Source organism: Gopherus evgoodei, chromosome 12 (assembly GCF_007399415.2).
Source record: "Gopherus evgoodei ecotype Sinaloan lineage chromosome 12, rGopEvg1_v1.p, whole genome shotgun sequence".
Lineage (NCBI taxonomy): Eukaryota > Metazoa > Chordata > Testudines > Testudinidae > Gopherus > Gopherus evgoodei.
Window position 1 is genome coordinate 24,333,695 of NC_044333.1, and position 22,692 is coordinate 24,356,386.

Sequence of the window (22,692 nt, forward strand, 5' to 3'; positions counted from 1 at the left end):
GCTTATATTCTTATGGATTTAAAAAAATCTAAAAATCCTTCTATGTATTTCTGTGAAGGCTGTATACATGTACTATGTGATGGGAAAGAGGATCTTATTTTGTGATAGTGACTGGAATCAGTGCTACAGATATGGCTACATAATGTCAGTTATGCTATATCTCTGCTTTACAATACTTGAAGAAACAAGTTGCGAATAAGCAGGATGACACTGTCACTATTTGGGGAGATCCTCTTCTGTGTTTTAACAATGCAAATATTGGTTGAAATATATTTTATGCATAGATTGTTCTCAGATCTTGTGTCACAGTATCAGGTTCATGTGTAAAAATTCTTTAGGTTGTTTACAAAGCATTCTCATTTATTAATCTAGCTAATTATATTAGCTGTGGAATGCTGTTTTCTGCACTGTTTCCATTTGTGGTTAGGCTGCTGATGGTACTAAGTACATATGATTTCATTTTGATGGTGCAAAATCTTTTGGATCATAGCTGCACTTAAGCTGATGGCAGTGCTCTCAATGACCGCTCCGAGGGATACACCTCAGCAACAGGTGGTAGGAGGCTCACCTCTCTGGAAACTGATTTGTCCATTACCGCCTGCACTGGGTTCAAACATTAGGGCATAATGAAACAAATTTTTGTGGCCAGCTTCTTGAATAACCTTTGCAATACAAAAGACTTTTTTTTCCTTACTAACCGCATTTCAAGAAAGATGTGGAGAAATTGGAGAGGGTCCAGAAAAGAGCAACAAGAATGATTAAAGGTCTTGAGAACATGACCTATGAAGGAAGGCTGAAAGAATTGGGTTTATTTAGTTTGGAAAAGAGAAGACTGAGAGGGGACATGATAGCAGTTTTCAGGTATCTAAAAGGGTGTCATCAGGAGGAGGGAGAAAACTTGTTCACCTTAGCCTCCAATGATAGAACAAGAAGCAATGGGCTTAAACTGCAGCAAGGGAGATTTAGGTTGGACATTAGGAAAAAGTTCCTAACTGTCAGGGTAGTTAAACACTGGAATAAATTGCCTAGGGAGGTTGTGGAATCTCCATCTCTGGAGATATTTAAGAGTAAGTTAGATAAATGTCTATCAGGGATGGTCTAGACAGTATTTGGTCCTGCCATGAGGGCAGGGGACTGGATTCGATGACCTCTCGAGGTCCCTTCCAGTCCTAGAGTCTATGAATCTATGAATAAGTCAGGGTTTCTGTTATATTTTGGATCTGTAATTAATCATCACTTATATCAACTTTCTCCTTTGTCGCTTTTTAAAGTGCATTAAAAAGGTGTCATATACACTATTATTCCCACATTTCAGGTGGGCAAACTGAGGCATGCCGTGGTTAAATGACTAGTCATACGTGTTGCAGAGTTTCAGTGGCCGAGTCAGAAATAAAACTTAGATCACCTGACTCCCAGCCTGGTATCATATCTGTGTGTGAGATGTACAGATGCCAAGGTGATAGCCCCAAACATAATTTTCTAAATAAATAAACATGATCTTCTTTTGTAGATCATTCACAGATTTCACGTACAGCTCTTTATGGTGTATGCCTATTAAAAGAATCCTATCAAATTTGACAAAAACTAAACTGAAAAGCTCATTAAAATGTTTTTTGTAAACAACATACTCCCGATAAACAGGAAAACTCTCAGACTTCTACAGTGAGGGCTGAAACATGACTAAAATTCTGGTGTGGCATCCCATCAATGACAATTCCAGGGCACAGAGTTTGTTGGAATTGCAAGCTCCTGCAAGCACCTCAGATCATTCCTCCACTTCCTCTCTCTCACTGCTCCAGGGTACAGGAGTCCTGATCCCTGGAACACTCAGCAGCGTTTTGTTACTTTCAGTACTCAGCCTGCTCACAAGACAGAGAGAGATGGAGTATAGTGATACGTGCACAGTCAGACACGTGTGTATCCGCCCAGCTTCACAGAACACTTCCTCGTCCTCAGCTGGCTAAGGACCTGGTCACCTGGAATTTTAAAAGTCTTGAAGCCCCTTTATAGAGCTGCTAGTTTTCTTTCAGAATCAGATGGACATTTAAAACGTGCTAACCTTGACTGATCCTTTAACAATCCAATTTTTTTTAGGAAAAAGTTACACCGGAACAGGGTCACTATAGAAGGGCAACGTGGTCCAGTGGATAGTGCACTGGCCTGGGACTCAGTGGCAGATGCTCACCCTTTGACCTTTGTGATCTCAGGCAAGTCACATTACCTCTTTGTGCCTCAAGATAATGATACTTGCTTTCCTCTGTAAAGTGCCTTGAGATCTGTGGGTGAAAATCTCTATCTGCCTATTTGTATCATACGTGGTCACCTACTTACAGACAACAAACAACTTGGCAGGGAGTTAGTTGTTTGCCACATCATCCCAAGCTTCTACTTGCATATTGCCTTTTTGGTAGAAAGGGTTGGGTTCTTGAGGTGTTTGCTGACTAAATTCAGGATGTAGGTGGGCATGGTTAGGTTTTCTGGGTGCGTCTATCTGTGAGGTTAACAAGAGTGCAAGAGCTTAGAAGGCCCAAATGTAGCAAGAGAGCAACTTACACAAATACGAGTGCAAGGAGGAGATGCTGTAAACCAGCTTGACTCCTGTGGAGTTTTTGGAACAACCTTCAAATATACAATGTGAATGTGTTGGAAAGTATAAACAGAGCAAGGTGAATGGACTCCCCTCCATTTGGGCTAATCTTCTTCATCTGTTTGGAAGCATCACTCACAGCGTCTCAAAAAGATGCAGTTGGAAGCCGGTACTAGCATTCGTTTGCTACCTGTGCTTCATGATTAAGGAAATGCAAAGAGAATTTGTAAGCTAAATGAATCTCCACTGCTATAACTGTGACACAAGGACTATTTTTTAGAGCTAACCCTCAATAAACTTCACTGACATCCTCAGCCTCTTCTTTCTCTTTATCTCACTGGCCTTCCTGTAGTTCTCTGGGATCCTCCCATCTTGCAGGGTTCTAGTGCCTGGGCTCCAGCACAAGCCTGAACATCTCCATTACAGTTAAACCAGCCTCTAAGCCTAAGCCCCCTGAGCCCGAACCAATAGGCACAGGCCAGTTGCGGTTTTTTAATTACCATGTAGATATACCCCAAGTCTCCACACAAGACACATCCTGCTTCAAGATGTTTTAGCCTCCTACATATCCCTGAAAAGGCCTCTCCCTGGATACCCTTTCCCTAGTGCTTGTTTCTGATTTCTGCCTCTGATGTGAGCAGTGTCTGCTGCCACTCCACCGTAGATGAATCGTCTTCCTTGACTGTCTTTGTACATATGCTTAAACCCAACCCAACTTGTGTTTGCCAGCTCCTGATCTGACACTCAAGTTGGAAGGTGGATCATTGAGGAAAGAAACTCGTATTTAGGGGATCAGGGTGCATTTCCAGCAGGGCATGAGAGTGGCTGGAAGAGGAGCAGACTGGCTTTCACTCCAGACAAGAGCCTCAGCCTGTCATTTTGCCCCAACTGCCGGAAATCCTTCCTTACCCTGGGTTAAAGCGCCCCCGTGTTGCATACCTGCCAGACAGTAGGTCTGTCAGACCTGCCAGTGTTATACAGCCAGTTGCACAATGTTCTAAGAGATAAACTGCCCATAAATGTCAGAACTAATGCAATATTTGACAAGGAAGAATACATGTTGGGGAAACAAGCTCATGGTAAGAATTGCAGTTTTGTTTAACCCTATGCAAATACAGATGATTGGAAAGGGTGTTTTCCTAAACAAAGCAAGTGCCTCAGGCTATGTAGTACTTCCTCCTCTCCTGTCCTGCACTCCGAAAGAGTTTCGTCTTGGACTCGGAGTGCAAAAGAGAAGAACAAAATGAGCCAGGACACCAACTCTAGTAGCAGTAACAGCTCTGGAGCAAGGCAGGCCAGCACAGTGTGTATGCTGAGTCGAACATAGTGACAACTTAGGGCTTGCATCATCTCCATACTCTGGAGCAGCCTTATCCTCGCTACTCATGTGCCTTAAGTTAAGCATGTTCTTTAGTGCTTTGCTGGCTTGAGGCCACAGTCAATCTGTTTTCTTGTAAGAACGTTTTCATGTTGAAAAGTATCTAGGTACCGAATAAGATCCTGTCTTGTACCAGGAATAGCAAAGTGTTGGCAGCTCAGACAAACTTATTTTTTCTACCTGAGTTGTGGACCATTCAAACCAGACGCAAAGTAAATCTGCAAGGCTAATCAAAGAACCTGTTTAGTTTGGCCACTGCTATGGGCCTCACTTTCCGGGGAGAATCAGAATGACTCCACTGATTTACAGACAGCATCTGCTCCTCTAACCTATATGTTGATGGAGGAGTCTGAACTGGAAAGATAGAAAAGATAATGGAGTTAAAAATTGGGTACTCTCTCAGTAGAACAACTGGGTGTGTGTGTGCACAGGGAAAGAGGGATTTAAAAAAGTGTGCTAGCCAAACAGAATCAAACCGTTGCATGCTGGATAAGTATCTTTGACACTGCTGAATCTACCTTTAATGCCTGCCTGTCCCATTTAGATTCTGTCACTCGTTGCTGATAGGGCCTTTTGATACATGAACCAATCTCAGCCTATCCTTTTCAGGAAATCCAGCCTCCTAGCACCCAAACCCCACTCTGTGGGCTGAGAAATATTTATTGTGGCTGCTTACAGCTACTAAGTAGTAAGCATTTCTCTCCAGCTTCCCTGTAGTTACAATACTTTGTTTCCTTCTACATATAAATGTGCATTGCCTATTCCTTGCCATTGGACCAAATCCTGAAGTCCTTACTCACTTTCTGATTTGCCTTTCCTTGGACAAAATTTTCATTGATATCAATTGCAGTATTGCTTGATTAAGGGGTTAGTAAAATCTGAGAAAAGATGTTAGGATCTGGCCCATTCCAATGACTCAAACTTATTTACTGTAAAATACTCATTATTCTTATGACTCAGACTTTTGAATCCACACCCTGAGTCACTTTGAAATGAAACTGTGGGATATAATAAAACTCAATTATATGGATATGGTATTTTATTAGGAGAGTTCTTAAAGACTTGATTTATTACAGCTTGCGGACCAAGTCATCAGCACTTGTTCGTTAATTTAAAAAAAAATTTTGTTTTGTTTTGTCCCAAACACCTTTATGTAAAGTGAAAGGAATCTTCCCCAGTTAGCTCACTTTACACATCTTCATGGAGGCTAGACAGCACTGTCTATGGAACTTATATCGCTCTGATTAATGTAGTGCCAGAGTGCATCACACTCTTTAATGTACTTGTCCTTGCAACAGCCCTGTGAGATAGGGCAGTATCATTATCCCCATTTTACCGATGGGGAACTGAGGCACAGATCCTCAAAAGTATGAATACCTGAGGTCCTGGGCCAGAGAGGCTAAGCAGCTCTCCAAGTTCATATAGGAAGCTTGGCAGAGTAGGGAATTGAACCAGTGTCCTAAGATACTGCCCTAACCACTGGGAAATCCTTCCTCTCCAGTAATCCAGGAGTGAGATAACACCAGAGAGCTTTCTTTATACAAACTTGTAAATAATGTTCATACTGTATATCTTCCATATACATACTTCCTCTCAAGGAAGAATAATCATATAACTCTGAGTTACTACAGAGATTTCTTTCCCAGGTGTCTGGCTGATGGGTCTTGCCTACATGCTCAGGGTCTAACTGATTGCCATATTTGGGGTCAGACCCTGGGGTTTTTTTGCCTTCCTCTGCAGCTGGGGAGTCACTTGCAAGTTTAAACTGGTGTAAATGGTGGATTCTCTGTAACTTGAAATCTTTAAACTATGCTTTTGAGGACTTCAATAACTCAGCCAGAGGTTGGGGGTCTATTAAGGAGTGGGTGGGTGAGGATCTGTGGCCTGCAGTGTGCAAGAGGTCAGACTACATGATCAGGATGGCCCTTCTAGCCTTAAACTATGAGTCTATGTTAGAAGTAAAAAGTGTGTGAAAATGAGAGAGAGGTGGAAAACAAGAGCTTAGTTTTTAAAGACACAGATCACTCTAAAGGATGAATTTGCCTATAGGTCAGGATGACAAAATAATCTGTAATCAGCTAACAGTGTGGAGGAACATTGTTTTTCACTGGGAGTCCGTGAAGTAAAGGTTTTACATGTAGGTTCATGTTTGATAAATGCCCTTTTTTCTTTAAAGTGCTTGTGAAAAGTGAAAAGGCAGCTCCAGTGCCTGAACTTATCTACTGAACAAGCTAGCAGCTGTGCAAACTTCACCATGCTGTTCCACCATACACCACGAACCTCAACTGGAGGTGTAAATTTGTTGGCCAGCTCACCACCAAGGAAGGACTGATGCCATAGCAGAGTTTGTTTCAGACCCTGGACTCAGATCTACTCTCTCTGTCCAGCTCACACTGAACTCGTGCTGGCCTTTATAAGGACCAGTGCTCATCAGGCTGTCACCTGATCTCTAGCCCTACAGCCTCAGCTGAGAGGAAGTTGATGGCAGAGGAGTCTGTACTTGGCTGCCTGTGCTGTTTTGGTTGCACCTCCTGCTCTTCAGCTAAGGGCTGTGCGTTGGCATGGCCCAGGTGCTTCCCATAGAGAGCTGAGAAAATCCAGTGAGAACTGGGGCTGGAGGAAGTCCAAGAGAATTGGAGGAGGAGGATGGAGTGGCTTGCTGCTTTTGGGGTCACACTGTGGTTTGGAACAGGAGGGCACAGTTGGAGCCCCGGAGTGTCTGGTGGTTTTGGGGGACCCTGAACAGGGGATGCAGCTGTGGTGGAATGGTCTGGTGAGTGGAAAAGAGGAGGCTGCTAGAGTGGGGGTGGCTGGAGTTGAGCATGGCAGGGGGGTTTAGAATGCCCCCAGGGTAGAACTAGTGGAGGGTGCTGAACAGCCAAAGGGAGCTCCAGTAGTGACTGCGAGTGAGAGAGAAATGGGAGCAGCTGGGTCAAGTGGGTCAGCAGCAGCCACACGGGCTGCAGCTCTGCCTGCAACCATATAGGACTGGTGACTGCAAGTAATCCAGATATTAGACTGCCAAGTGGAAGACAAGTGGAGAACTAGTGGGCAAAGCTGGAGTGTGCACAGGGGGCTGTGGCATGTGCAGCTGGGAAGGTGATTCTCCTCCTGGTGCTGGTTGTGGCAGCGGGGTGGGAGGTGGGCAGCTATATCTTTCAGTTGGATGTATCCCAGGAGGAGGAGGAGAGATGAGTCCCACAACTGGTCCAGCAGACACGCTAGTAGTATGTACTGCTGGCAGCAACAGAGAGACAGTTCAAAACAGAGAGAGGATACAGCATTAGCCACTTGGGGTAGCAGAGCCACTGTCCCAAGCACGAGGTGGGGAGGTGTTAATAAGGGGAGGATGCCTCTGCTTCTAGCATAGGCCAGGCGAAACAAGCTCTCTTGTAGGGGAATAGTAGGGTGCTCTCTTCTTTGGGACTCCCATTTCATGGTCCTGAAGCTAGAGGGGTGTGTGGCAGTGCAGCAATAAGAAGGGAGAGGCTGGTGCGGTCTCACCTCGGTACTTTGGTGGGCCAAAGGAGCAAGGGAGGGCTCTAGCGGCCTCTCCTTTACAGGTTCTGGTGCTGGAGAGACCAAAAGAGAGATTGGTGTGAGTGAGTGACAGCGTCTATGGATTGAGGGTGGAAGAGTGGGTGGGAACTGCACCTCAGGGTGGTATTGCTTTGTCCTCTTTCTCTCTCTTTTTTGCCCCTAGGGGAGATAGTTATGGTAGAGAGTGCGGCAGGTGACTTGAGAGGCCCACGGGGAGAGTCAAACGAGGAAGGAGAGAGGACTTTGAGGGTGTGGGGATCACAGTCTCCGTTCCATGCCAGTCCTTGGTCTCCCTGCTGAAACTGCAAGTAAAGGTGCCAATTCTAACTATGTTTGTGACAAGGACCTCCTTCTAGAACTCTGCAACCACCACATTCATTTTGCTTACGCCATCCGTAAACATTTTGATAGTGACTTCCAGTCATTAGGAACCTGGGATAGATTTGAAGTGGTGACCTAGAGATGACAGGCTCCATTTTAGGCCACTGTCAACCTCCAGAAACATCATCTTTTTTACCATAAATCCTTTTGATAAGAAAGAGATACCTGTATCAGTTTCTGCAGCATGTGTTCAATAATTCTTCTGCATCAGAAATAGGCTAAATGTTCCCTGCCTATTCCTTCACAAATCATTTAAATTGCATTCTTATAGTTTATGGAATGTCCTGTATGACATGTATTATTCTCTGTTCAATGAAGCATATAGGCTCAAAAATATGGCTAGTCCATTTGATCTCTGAGGATGGCTCATATTTTTAAATGATTTTTACCTGTAGAGTCATTAAATCATCATCCATTTTCTGCATCACTGCTAGGAAATAAATAGGAGCTCCTGTCAGTGTAATGAAAAGACCAACAGACCAAAAAAGCTGGCTCTTGAAAGATACAATAGATCAACAGGATAGCCCCATGTGGAGCAAATGAATGGAAAATCATGACTTTTCTGAAAAACAATATATGCAATGGTGGATACCTCTGAGACCAGCTGTGCAGTTCCTGCAGGCATTTTACTCACTATTTCCTGGAATGCACACTACCTTCCAAGCCTAATGCCCACAGAATTCCCATGGAAATGAAAAGCAGTGAGTGGTAGGTGAAGATGGGGAGGAGGTGGGAGGAAAAACATGCCTGTACATGTTACAAAACTTTAAAAAGGTTCCCACTCCTCCATATTTAGCATATGTTCTGAAGGTTCTTGAACAATGGATTTGCAATGTACCAGCACAAAGTTATTTAGTTGCAGGTACACTTAACTAACTGTGAAGAACTGAAAGAAATGGATAACTTTTAGTAGCCCATTATTCTCACTTCGACCTTCCTGGGAATAAAGTATTATTGTACTGAGATGTGATATTAAGCCCAAGTTGCTGCCTGCAAGCTTGAGAGAGGCTCTTATGCTCTTTGTTTCTGTGGTTTGTCTGCTTCTGCATTTCTGAAAAGAAGCATATTTTGAAGGGAACTTTGAATCATTATTTCCCACAGTGTGGCTGCCCATGGTTCTTGGTTTTGCAGGTACTTAGTCTTGATCCTGAGCACCCAGCTGGTAACATTTTGCATGCTCTGGGTGAGTGAATTACTTGTGGAGGTAGAACAAGTAGGAATTTCTGTTTCTTTAAATCTATAAAAATAGCTGAGAGGCGTAATGCACAATAAAGCTGCCACATTAACGCGCACTGTGCTGTCTTCTCATTGTTTTGATATGCAGCAGTGGTTTTATGGCTGTCTCGGAGGGTGTTATGAGCTTTGTTTCAACAGGGTAATAGTCCAAATCCAAATTTTGCTTCATTTTTATATGGTTTCAGAAAACTAAAATTAAAAAGAGTGGCATTTGCATTTACCCTACTCTTCACAATTACAAGGAAGGTGCAAGAATAATGAGAGTTGGTTCCATTTAACATGAAAAATTCCGAAATGCTTATCCTCTTATTTTTTCTGAGAACCAGAGCTCAAGTTTAAGGTGAATGAGCACAGACTCTTTTCTCCTATTCCTTTCCCCTCTTACTCTAGTCCCTCCCTCCTCCAATCCACCTTGTCTTTCTTTCCTCCCTCTCTGTTGACTAACTCTCCTCATTCATTCCGCACCCTACTTGCATTATGATCTCCTCTTTGCACTCACCTTCTCTTTTCTCTTTCCTACTCCATCCCACATTCCCTTTCCCTGGCTGTTGCTGTGTCTGCACAAAAGTGGGAGGGGGACAGGAGGAAGGGTGAGTCTTGGAGTCCCTTCCCCACCCCTTTCCTGTGGAGCAGAAGCACCTTCCCCTGGACAGACTGATAACACTGGAAGTGGCCAAAAGAAGGGGAGCCCTGGCTGCCTTTCTTTTCTTCCTCCCCTTTGAAACGGGTGGTGGCAGCAGCAGTGACTGGGGGAAATGCTCCCCTTTCCCCAGTAGAGAAAAGCCTTCCTGTGCAGTAGGCTCCAATCGGGGCCTGGTGCCTGTCTGCAGGCCTAGAGGAAGCAGTAGTCCAACCTGCCTTGGGAACTAGGAAAACTATTGCTGAGCATTGCTAGGAGGAGACTGCAAATTGAATGGCAGATAGAAATGTAATGGCCTTATACTTTTCCAGTGTTTGCAGTATGAACGGCGAACACTCTTGTACAGTACTAAATTCTTTGGGTAAATGATGGGGCCCCTTTTTAGAGAGAATTTCATGTTTGGCATTTCAAAGGAACCTCAGTTCCTCCTTTGCATTCATTAATGGCTTATATGATGTTGTATTCCAAAAAGTATTACTCTGTTCTGCTAAACAGTAACAGTGGAGTTTCATAGTATTCATTGACTGCTTGGGAGTTCTGCATCATGCACTGCCACAAAGTGAGATTGCTCAGCGTGGATTTGCTACTTGCAAACCTATTTAGCTGGCTCATGGCAATTTGTTGTATATTTACTGTGGGATATCCAGAGATCCTCTGCTAGGTGGTGGAGTCTGTATGATAATGCCTCAGTCTTTGGCGTCCCAGTGGAGACAGTTTTAGAATGGGGTCTCCATGATGGTGCCTCTCTTCTCCCCTGCACATTAGTTTGCTCAGTTCAACATGGCAAAGAAGCTTTTATTTTTAAAGTTTCTCTAGCTGAGCAGTTCATTAATGATATGATAAATATAAAAAGGACTTGATACTGCACTGATGGGAGTTTTACCAGGAACTCTGTTACTAGGATGATGGGCTGTATAAGAACCAGGGCTGGTGCAACCCATTAGGCGATCTAGGTGGTTGCCTAGGGCGCTAGCATTTGGGGGGTGGCATTTCAGGTCCTACCGCGGCAGCCAGATCTTCGGTCACCCTGGTGGTAGTCGGCATTTAGGCAGAGGGAGCTGGGGCAGAAGGGTGTGTGGAGGGCCACCTGTAGCAAGTGAGGGGGGGCAGCATGCAGGGAAACTCCCTGCCCCAGCTCGCCTCTGCTCCACCTTCTCCCCTGAGCACGCCACCCCGCTCTGCTTCTCTCCCTCCCAGCCTTGCGACACCAAACAGCTGATTGGTGCCACAAGCCTGGGAGGCGGGAGAAGTGGAGCGGTGATGGCGTGCTTGGGGAGGAGGCAGAGCAGTGGTGAGCTGGGGCGGGGAGCTGCCACACGGCTCCCTGGACTGGGGGGAGCTGCCGTGCGGGGGTTGCCTCAGGGCAGAGGGGGGGTCACAGTCTGGCCCTGTGAGTTCAATTGCTCAATCTTTCTAGGTCTTGTTAAAGGATTCTTTAAAACAAACCAACAAAAAAAAATCCTACCTCAGAAAACAGGGCCCATTCCAATATTCTTTGCTCATTGACTTCCCTGGGATATTTGGGCATAGAAGGTATGTAGAATTGGGCCCAATATGTTAATTTTTTTCCTTCAAACTTCCTGTCTCAGACCTGTAATTTGACCCGTTCTGGTTTAGACCATAATTCTGCAAATGTGTTTTAAAAAGTAATTTCCACTTGTTTACCTCTGTCAACATGACATCATTTGGCAAGTGTACATTAGCACACGGTAGTGGGAAAGCCTGTCTTTTATATACACCCAGGCCTGGTCTACACTACGCGTTTAAACCGATTTTAGCAGTGTTAAACCGATTTAACGCTGTACCCGTCCACACTACGAGGCCCTTTATATCGATATAAAGGGCTCTTTAAATTGGTTTCTGTACTCCTCCCCGACTAGAGGAGTAGCACTAAAATTGGTATTGCCATATCGGATTAGGGTTAGTGTGGCCGCAAATCGATGGTATTGGCCTCCGGGCGGTATCCCACAGTGCACCACTGTGACCGCTCTGGACAGCAATCTCAGCTCGGATGCAGTGTCCAGGTACACAGGAAAAGCCCCGCGAAATTTTGATTTTCATTTCCTGTTTGCCCAGCGTGGAGCTCTGATCAGCACGGGTGGCCATGCAGTCCCAAATCCAAAAAGAGCTCCAGCATGGACCGTACAGGAGATACTGAATCTGATTGCTGTATGGGGAGACAAATCTGTTCTATCAAAGCTCCGTTACAGAAGACGAAATGCCAAAGCATTTGAAAAAAAAAATCTACAGGCTACACAGTGCTGCGTGACAAGTGTAATGGGAAGCCAGAGACTCAAAGGGACGCTCATGGAGGGAGGGAGGGGTTACTGAGGACTCCAGCTATCCCACAGTCCCCAGCAGTCTCTGAAAAGTATTTGCATTCTTGGCTGAGCTCCCAGTGCCTGTAGGTTCAAACACATTGTCCAGCGTGGTTCAGGGAATAGCTCATCAATTTACTCCCCCCCCCACATGAAAGAAAAGGGAAAGAAATCATTTCTTGACTTCTTTCAATGTCACCCTATGTCTACTGAATGCTGCTGGTAGACGCGATGCTGCAGCAGTGAAGAGAAGTGTCCGCTCCTCTCCCCTCCCCGGTGGCAGACGGTGCAGTAGGACTGGTAACCGTCCTTCTTATCAACCCATGAGTGCTCCTGGCTGGCTTCAGGTGAGGCTGGCTGGGGGCGCCTGGGTGAAAATAGGAATGACTCCCGGTCATTCCCAGTAGAAGCTCAGAACGTCTTCATCATAGCAACTGGGGGCTGAGCTTCAATCAGCCCCCTCCCTTTCATGTGAAAAGAAAAGATTCTGTACTGCCTGGACTATCATAGCAGTGGGATGCTGGGCTCCTCTCCCCCACACTGCTTAATGTCCTGCCTGGACTATCATGGCACCGGGAGGCTGCCTCCCCCTCATTTTATGTCACTAAAAACTCAGTGTTTCTTATTCCTGCATTCTTTATTACTTCATGACACAAATGGGGGGGACACTGCCACGGTAGCCCAGGAAGGTTGGGGGAGAAGGGAAGCAATGGGTGGGGTTGTTGCAGGGGCACCCCCCGTGAATGGCATGTAGCTCATCATTTCTGCGGGATCTGACAGAGCAGCTGTACTCTCTGATACACTGCTTCTCTAGTACATTTGCCCCATATTCTAGGCAGGACTGACTCTATTTTTAGAAACCATAAAGGAGGGATTGACTCGGGGAGTCATTTCCAGTTTTGCTTTTGCGCCCACGGCGGATCTCAGCCAGGGGCACCCATGATAGCAGCAAACAGCACAGAAGGACAGATAACCGTCATCTCATTGCCAAATTACACTGGCAGCAGATGGTACAGAATGACTGGTAACCATCTCTGCTATCATGTAAAAGCAAATGAATGCTGCTATGTAGCGCTGGAGTATCGCCTCTGTCCGCGGCATCCAGTACACATACGGTGACTGTAAAAAAAAAAGCTGAACGGGCTCCATGGTTGCCGTGCTATGGCGTCTGCCAGGGCAATCCAGGGAAAAAGGGCGCGAAATGATTGTATGCCGTTGCTTTCCTGGAGGAAGGAATGACTGACAACATTTACCCAGAACCACTCGCGACAATGATTTTTGCCCCATCAGCCACTGGGCTCTTCACCCAGAATTCTAAGGGGCAGGGGAGACTGCGGGAACTATGGGATAGCTACGGAATAGCTACCCACAGTGCAACGCTCTGGAAATCGACGCTAGCCTCGGACCATGGACGCACACCGCCGAATTAATGTGCTTAGTGTGGCCGCATGCACTCGACTTTATACAATCTGTTTTATAAAACCGGTTTATGTAAAATCGGAATAATCCTGTAGTGTAGATGTACCTCCAGTTGCCTCACATAAGCAGATAAAAGCTTATAGGAAAGTTATTTTTGCACCTTTAGTGCTGCCGTGACCTGAGGATTTCTGAAGAAATGTAACACTGCGGAGTTTCACAACCTATGCTCAAAAGTATTTCAAAGTTGTTCATACTGTAAAATGTTCTAAAGATTTTAAACTCATCATGTTTGTTTGAATTCACTATTTTAATGTTTGGGCTATCTCGCCCCTTGTGGACCACACCTATTGATAATAGGGAATGATTCCTTTTTGCATGACAGCAACACTTCAGATGGAATATTGTGTGTATAAAACGGTTTTAAATGCTCAGAAACATTCCATTAAAGAACAATAATTGTCTGGGATTTTAGAATTTGATTTGGCTAAAAGTATTTTGAATTTCTTTTAACTTTAGACAATGATTAACTTGAAATTGCTTGAAGAGCAAAAAATGCTGATTAAGAGCCTGGTCGTGCAAACATAGTGCTTACTGCCATGGAAAGTTAGAGGGATGAAGCACTAGCCTTGGTAGTAAGCACTTGCAGAATCAGGCCCCAAATAGCATTCTTTGGTTTCAGCGTGAGCTATGTGTGAATAGGTGTATGCTGTGTGATAGCAAGGTGGCTGTAGTAATTATTCATTAATTTTAAATAGTAGGATAATTATGAAGGTAAAATTACACATACCCTTATACATCCTCTTTTTGTTAGCTTTTCCATTTTTAAGACTGTCTATAGCATCCTGTTGTAAAACAGTGCACTCCCCTGGTTTGTGCTCAGTTGTGTCATTGCTGCTTGCCCGCTCCTTGCAAGAGTGACTGTGTAGACAGAAGCGAAAAGGTTACTTAAATCTTGGATAGATGCACTTACAAAACATGCAAACTCCATTTTCTTTCACTTGCTGGGATAATGAAAGTAACTGTGGTTCTTTTAAACATATGCATGGTAGAATTGTGATTGTGCTCTCCTTGGATGTTCTTGAATTCTCTTATGCTAAAATCCTACCTGTGGCTCTCCTGGTATAAACACAGCAGAACTGAATTGGATTGGAGGCATGCTTCAGGAAGTCAGAATCTCAGTCAAGGGATCCATTCCCCCTAGATATTCTACTTAGTGAGGTATCTTGGCTCAGCTGCACACAGTAGCGTTTTTGGGAACAAGACCTGGACACTAGTCTTGCTTTAGAGATTAGGTATTTCTGGCAAATTACTGAAGGCGCATTAAGGCCCAGATCATGCAGTCAAACTCCCATGGGCAGATTGGGATCTAAATATTGAAATAGCAGCAAAGAGTCCTGTGGCACCTTATAGACTAACAGACGTATTGGAGCATGAGCTTTCGTGGGTGAATACCCACTTCGTCAGATGCATGTTATTGGCAACCACTGCATATGACTTACTTCCTATACTCCTCTAGCCCTATAGGTGTTGGAAAAGTTTGCAAGGATGCAAGTGCAGAATTAGGTCTAAAAAGACTTGTGTAATCAAGTCATGCTTCTGGGGCTGACTTCTCTTGAAAGCACAAAATCTTTTGGGAGTTGCAAGACAGAGCAATTTTCACCATCAGGTAAAATAAAGTGGTTAGTAAAATTGAGGGAAATGGAGAGGAGACTGGTGAGATTGCATGAAAGGCAGAACTGAGAAATTAATAGGAAGGGCGAAATAACTTGGAGTGTTCAAAAGAAAGGTCTACCTGGTTTGGGTGATTGTGGGCAAAAGTCTATCAGCCAAAGAGCCTGCAGTCATTTGAAAGCTATAAACTGGTTGGAAAGTTAATGCTTGGTGGACAGCTAATGCTTCCTGACCTTGTTATATTATTTATTAATATGGCCATAATGCCTAAGAGCTGTAGTCACGGACCAGGACCCCATTGTGCTAGGGCCTGTACAAACAACAGAGCGGGTTTTGGTGATGCAGTATTAACAATTTCACTGATCACGATAAGCAGTTATGCCGTAAAACTTGTTGATATGTGTTTACAGGCAAAGTTAAAAAAATTTTCTGTATATGCTATAATCTTCAAAATAAACAGTGGATAACTGTATGGGTGGCAGTGTAGTCCTATAAATGAGGCATACTACATTTATTGCCAAAAAAAGAGTCTTCCGCATATTCACTGGATTTTTTTCAAAGATATAATAATAGCCAAAGTGCTACAGTGCAAGTGTCCAAGCAGTGGACTGTGAGGTTCTTCACTTCCAAAGCACTCTTTGAGTGTGCTGCTGCCTATATCTTTACCCTCATCTTCTCCTACATACCCTCATGGTCCTTGTCCTCCATCCAAGCTTTTCTCCTGGCTGCTCCCTTTGTCTCTTTTGCCCATGCCCAATTTATACCTTTTTTCACACTGCCCTCCTAAGAAGGGCCAGCTCCAGCAGCTTTTTTGCCGCCCCAAGCAACGAAGAAAAAAAAAAGAAAAAACCTGAATGAAGGGCCCACCGCCGAAGTGCCACTGAAGACAGAAGAGGAGTGATTGAGCTGCCACCGAAGTGCCGTCAAAGGACCCGCTGCTGAATTGCTGCCGCAGACCTGGACATGCCACCCCAACAACGGATGGACTGCTGCCCCTTTCTATTGGCTGCCCCAGGCACCTGCTTCCTTTGCTGGTGCCTGGAGCCGACCCTGCCCTTAAGCTTGGAACAACTTCCTTATTAATGTTTGACTTCCATCCTCCTTCTTTTCCTTCAGAAAAATCCTAAGGTCCAACTATTCCATGAAATATGTCATGCTATATTTCTTCTGTACGGGATTAGACTGTATTGTACCCATTCACACATTTAGATTGAAAGTGTTGCGGAGACAGAGACTTGTTGCTTGACGACAGAGCTTGTCTTTTGTACGATGCCAAATGGAACTGCAGCACTTTGGCCCCGATTCAGCGATGTACATAAGCACTTAGGTAAATTTGAAATCAAAGGGACTACTTAGAGTTCAAAGTTATGAATGTACTTGAGTACCTTGTTGAAACAGGTAGGAATCTGGAATCTATACAAGTAAGAAATAACGATAGAATTGTTCCATTATGCTCCAGCAAAAAGAAAAACTGTTATGGATATAATACACAATAGACAATGTTCCGTGGTATAATCACTTGCAGATCAGGTATGGATGTTCAGCTGTGCAAAAAAGTTAGAACACTAGGTAAAGGAAGAGTGAAAGAAAAAATAGACACTTCTTTACTGTGTGTTCTGCAGAATACAATAAGCTCCATTAATGTTTAGTATGTTTGTAGTAAATACATTAATACCCATTAAAATAAATATCCCTACGTCTGGGCTATTGTATCCTTTCATAACTAGAGTCCACAAGGTTACTGTCTGAAGCCTTTGACAAATTTGATTTGATAAAATGGTTTGCTTTTTAATAGAACAATTTGTCCAAGGATTTTCTTAAGTTTTAAGCATTTTCCTGCAGAGGCTGTGCCTACTTCTGTTTACACCAGGGTTTCTCAAACAGGTGTCACTGCTTCTGTAGGGAAAGGCCCTGGCAGGCTGGGCCGATGTGTTTACCTGCCCCGTCCGCAGGTCCGGCCGATTGAGGCTCCCACTGGCCGCGGATTGCTGCTCTGGGCCAATGAGAGCTGCTGGAAGTGGCGCTGGCCAAAGGATGTACTGGCTATAGCTGCTACCACAATACAATATTAAATAATTAAATAATTTGAAACGAATTAGGCCCCACAACAGCCCTATGAGCTATGTAACAGCTTTTACCCCTGAGTTACAGGTGGAACAACTGAATCACAGAGATTGAGGCCTATGTTTCCAGAAGTATCCACCAAGTCTGGGTGCCCAGCTTTAGATACCTAGATCTGATTTTCATAAGTGTTGGACACCCACAACTCCAGTTGGAGTTGATGGCAGCTGTTGGTGCTTAGTGCCTCTGAAAATCAGAAACTAGGTGTCTCAAACTGGATACTCAAAACTAGCAAACACTTGAAAATGGAGGCCCATGTCACACCGGTCAAAAGTTTGAACCATTTTTTACAGGACATCAACATGAGAGCCAGGAATACAACCAAAGTATTCTGACTCTCAGTTCTGTGTCTTAAACACAAGGCCATGCTTCCCTCATGTCACTTGATTGAAAGGGTGAAATGTCATGCCATTACTTCAAAGGTGAATAGCTATATTGAAAGCAATTCTATGGGGTGAAGCAGCAAGTCTGTAACAGTAGTTCTCAACCAGGGATACGCATATCCCTGAGGGTACACAAAGGTCTTCCACTGAGTACATCAACTCATCTAGACATTTGCCTAGTTTTATAGCAGGATGCATAAAAAGCACCAGTGAAGTCAGTACAAACTAAAATTTCATACAGACAGTGACTTGTTTATACTGCTCTGAATACTATACACTGAAATGTAAGTACAATATTTATATTCCAATTTATTTATTTTATAATAACATGGTAAGAACAAGAAAGTAAGCATTTTTTCAGTAACAATGTGCTGTGATACTTTTGTATTTTATGGTTGATTTTGTAAGTAAGTGAAACGTGGGGTACGCAAGACAAATCGGACTCCTGAAAGGGGTACAGTAGTCTGGAAAGGTTGAGAGCCACTCCTCTATAACTCTTCACCTATTTCATGTCCATTCCCTTCAGTTTTGAAAACTGTTCTGCATAAAGAAAACACCCTATAGTCTTTGATTTCACTGAGCTGCATTTGTCAGAGAAACTCAGATTGTCTAAATGAAGTGAAAAGGAAGATTTTCTGTTTACAGAAGGGAGCTTGAAAGTTAATGTTTCCTGCGATGTTAATGTGGGTGATTAAGAAGACTGTTCTATTCTTTTCTTTTAGCGGCATCAGTGCACAGAAATTGAAGTTATTTTGTCAGTTTTTAGAAGGAAGTGAATAAAACCTAAAATTAGAGACTCTTTGAGAACTCAAAGATTATAAAAGCATGACTCTAATAAAATGTGTCTGCTTATTATGCAGGATTATCTCTGTCATACAGTTGTTCATGTGTTACAAGCTCAGACAGCAAGCAAGTATTCTTTCTCATCTTTAGAGAAAGGTATCTTATCCTTCTCACTTCGGTTTTCTATAGTAGCATAATATACTTTCAGCTATTCATTTTCAACAGTATCCCTGTGTGGAGACTGGACAAAATTGCAAAACATTTTAAACAGGAAAACTGGTGCTAGATTAAAAAAGGAGGAAGGTTTATTGCTAAATTAGGAACTGGGAGGTCATGTGAAAGACAGTTTTCCTGAGGAAGAAGACTGGTAAATATGAAGCAAGAAGTTCTTCTAGAAATGCTATTGCAATATATCAGTATACAGTACATGTCATGTAAAATGCAACATTATTTCAGCTATCACCTTTATCTATATATGGAATGTCTCTATAACCAAATGATAAATACATAATGTTGAGATTATGGACTCTAGTCTGGGCATTCCGTGGGTGTTCCACATCAGTAGTGTATTTGGTATAGTTGCTTTTAAAGCCTACCAGCTATTTTAGGTCTGTTTGTTCTCTAGGGTGCAGAGAGGAATATACAGGAATCTGAATCAAATGTTGCACCTATGTTGTGTTCAGTGTAGATAATAATGATTCATTTTTAAGCATATGAGCTGAACGAAGCCAGGGTTATTATAAATGCCTTAATGTTTATTCATAAAGCATTTAGGGGAGGTACCTGAGTTATGACAGGCACTTTTATCAATTCAGATTCGATGCTCCTCTAATTCTTTAACATTTCCCAAAATATAGTAGCCTTTTAAAAACACAGTGAAAACCAACACTTGTACATTTACTCCCAAATCTAACAGTCTAATGTCCTGTTAATTTTTATTCTACTTTTTGGACATTTTGAACTGTTATCATGTCTGTTCTGAGATATACGTTTGGTCTCTTTTTTGAACCATTCAAATTACCGGCTTTTAAAAGTCCATAAACCATATTGAATTGCTGATATCCAGTCCCAAAGAGATTCTTCTTTAAAACAACAAATCAAACCTTCTATTGCTTGTGTACTGTATGTGAGAGATGCATCAATTCAGACAGTGACATTCAAAATGAAAGTTACTCAGTGGAAAAGGGAAGTCAACATGGATTCCAATACCTTTGCATACTTTGAAATATGGTCCTTAGTCCAATGCCTGAGTGACTGTGAGGCAGTTTCACTCATTAGTACAATATGAAAATTAGAGATGCATTATTCTACTTACTAAGGCATCTCCCCAGTCAAAAATGGGCACGTTCAACATAAATAAATTACAATAGAAATGTATGAATTCTACTAAGGACTCAATCCTGCACTTTTTACACATTGCAATTCCCTTCTTTAAGCACTATTAGTTATCATGCGTGGGGAACCACTGATTGATCTTGTCTGTGTATGGATAATCACATTTTTATTCTGGTTACATCATGGTTTAATTCCCTCCATATAGGCAGGTCCAAACTGTGTTAAGCAACTGAGTTTAAACACTGTGAGTTTCATAGTGTCAGCTGGCTCAAGGGGGATTTTGTATACAAAGGTCTGTAGAAATTTGACTTTTCTTTGTAATTAGTAATATTCTAGGAAACATACAACCGTCCCACCCAGGGGATGAAAGTAACTTAAGGGACTTACTGGTACACAGGGCAGCTGGGGTCCTGAGCAAGGTATGTGTGCGTGGGGGGGAGGGCGGCTCAACCCAGCCCTTGGGCGGAAGGGGCAGAACTGGGGCCAGACTCCCCCAACCAGCCCTTCAGCATTGCCCGGCAGCGATTTAAAGGGCCTGGGGCTCCCAGCCACCACTGCCAGTGCTACACCAGGGCTCTGGCAGTGATTTAAAGGGCCAGGACTGTGGTACTGGCAGCCAGGAGGCTTGGGCCCTTTAAGTCATCACCAGAGCCCCATGGGGGCAGCAGCGGCCGGGAGCCCTGGGGCTCTGGTGGTGATTTAAAGGGCCAGGGACTTCAGCCACTGCCAGGAGCCCCGGGCCCTTTTAAATTGCTGGGCCCCAGGGAAGCTGCCCCCTTTGGCCCTCCTTAGCAGCAGCCCTGCTGGTACGGTCAGCTGTGTACCAGCTCTTAGCAGTACGCTGTACTGTACCTAGGATGACCAGATGTCCTGATGTCATAACCTTAGTCCCAGATCTGGACCTTAGCGTCCAAAATATGGGGGTTAGCATGAAAACCTCCAAGCTTAGCTACCAGCTTGGACCTGGTACTTGCTGCCACCACCCAAAAAATTAAAGTGTTTTGGGGCACTCTGGTCCCCCTGAAAAACCTTCCCTGGGGACCCCAAGACCCAAATCCCTTGAGTCTCACAACAAAGGGAAATAATCCTTTTTCCCTTCCCCCCTCCAGGTGCTCCTGGAGAGATACACAGACACAAGCTCTGTGAATCCAAACAGAGTGACTCCCCCTCTCTGTTCCCAGTCCTGGAACAAAAAGTACTTTCCTCTTCACCCAGAGGGAATGCAAAATCAGGCTAGCCACTTCAACACACACAGATCTCCCCTGATTTCTTCCTCCCACCAATTCCCTGGTGAGTACAGACTCAATTTCCCTGAAGTAAAGAAAAACTCCAACAGGTCTTAAAAGAAAGCTTTATATAAAAAAAGAAAGAAAAAATACAAATGGTCTCTCTGTATTAAGATGACGAATACAGGGTCAATTGCTTAAAAGAATATTGAATAAACAGCCTTATTCAAAAAGAATACAAATCAAAGCCAATTACAGAACCAGTTTCTCCTCTCTTGGTTTTCACACCTCAACTGCTAGAACAGGGCCTCATCCTCCCTGATTGAACTGACCTCGTTATCTCTAGCTTGCTTGCTAGCACACATATATATACCTGCCCCTGGATATTTCCATTACATGCATCTGAGGAAGTGGGTATTCACCCACGAAAGCTCATGCTCCAAAACGTCTGTTAGTCTATAAGGTGCCACAGGATTCTTTGCTGATTTTATAAGGACAGTTCCGATATTTGAGGCTTTTTCTTATATAGAAGGCTATTACCTTCCACTCCCGTCTCGATTGTTCACACTTGCTGTCTGGTCACTCTAACCATTCCGTGCTGGCTTACTTTCACCTCTGGTCCCATCCCAAAACATATACTTGCCTCTACATTGCCTATATGTAGATGAGACTGAGTTCACAGATCAAATCCAGTACCTTAATGCAAATTTAGGGACAGTGACATTTTGAATAATCTTTCCATCAATTTGAAGAGGAGCTGAAACCTGGCTTTTTTTACACTTAGTATTCCCAGCTCATATACACAATGCATTAGTCTTCATGTATAACAAATAATTACAGTAAAATTATGTTTCTTAATTATTTTAGAATAGATAGATGTGAGTATAAGTGTCACGAGCTGGGGAAAAAAGACTTTTAGATGTAAGAATGCTTTAACAAACTAAGAGAAAGAAGAGGAATTTTTTTCTTTCTTGCAATTTTTTTAAAAAAAAGCTTGGCTTCAGCCTCTAGTTACCTGATCTGTACCTTCCCTCTTTTCCACCCTCCTCTAGTAGCTCTCTTTCTTCTTCTTTTTTCAGCCTCTAGTGCTAAGTTTTAAAAACTAAACAATTGAGCTTATTCAGATTAAAATCCAGTTATTTAAAACATACATAAATTAAAAATTAATTATTTCTGTTGGAAAAAATTTATTTTTTTGCTGTGACAGAGATCTTTAAATCCTTACTGGATTAAGAAAATATATCATGTGGGGATGAGCTTGGCCTCGGTTTCCACTGTTGATTCCTGTCCTCACAGTGCAGGTTTATATGTGCTCATACTGCATGTGTTTGAGTGTGAGATGAGGAGCCGGGATATGAGAGAAATAGCCTCTGTAGAACCTAACAGAATAGTCAATAAGTCCAACAGTTCTGTTTGTTATTCTGTTTCAGAACACATTCATCTTCCTTTTGTCTCATCTCTTAGTTTTCCACTGTAGTCAAACAAGTCCTGAACTAGATAGGGAGTGTAGTTTTAATGCTTAGAGTAGAGAACTGGAAGCCAACAATCTTGGTTTCTGTACCTGACTCCACCAACAACACACAATATGACCTTGGACGATAACATAACCTCTCTGTCCCTCAGTTTACTCCTTTGTAAAATGGATATAACAACACAGGTGGCTGTGAGATTAAA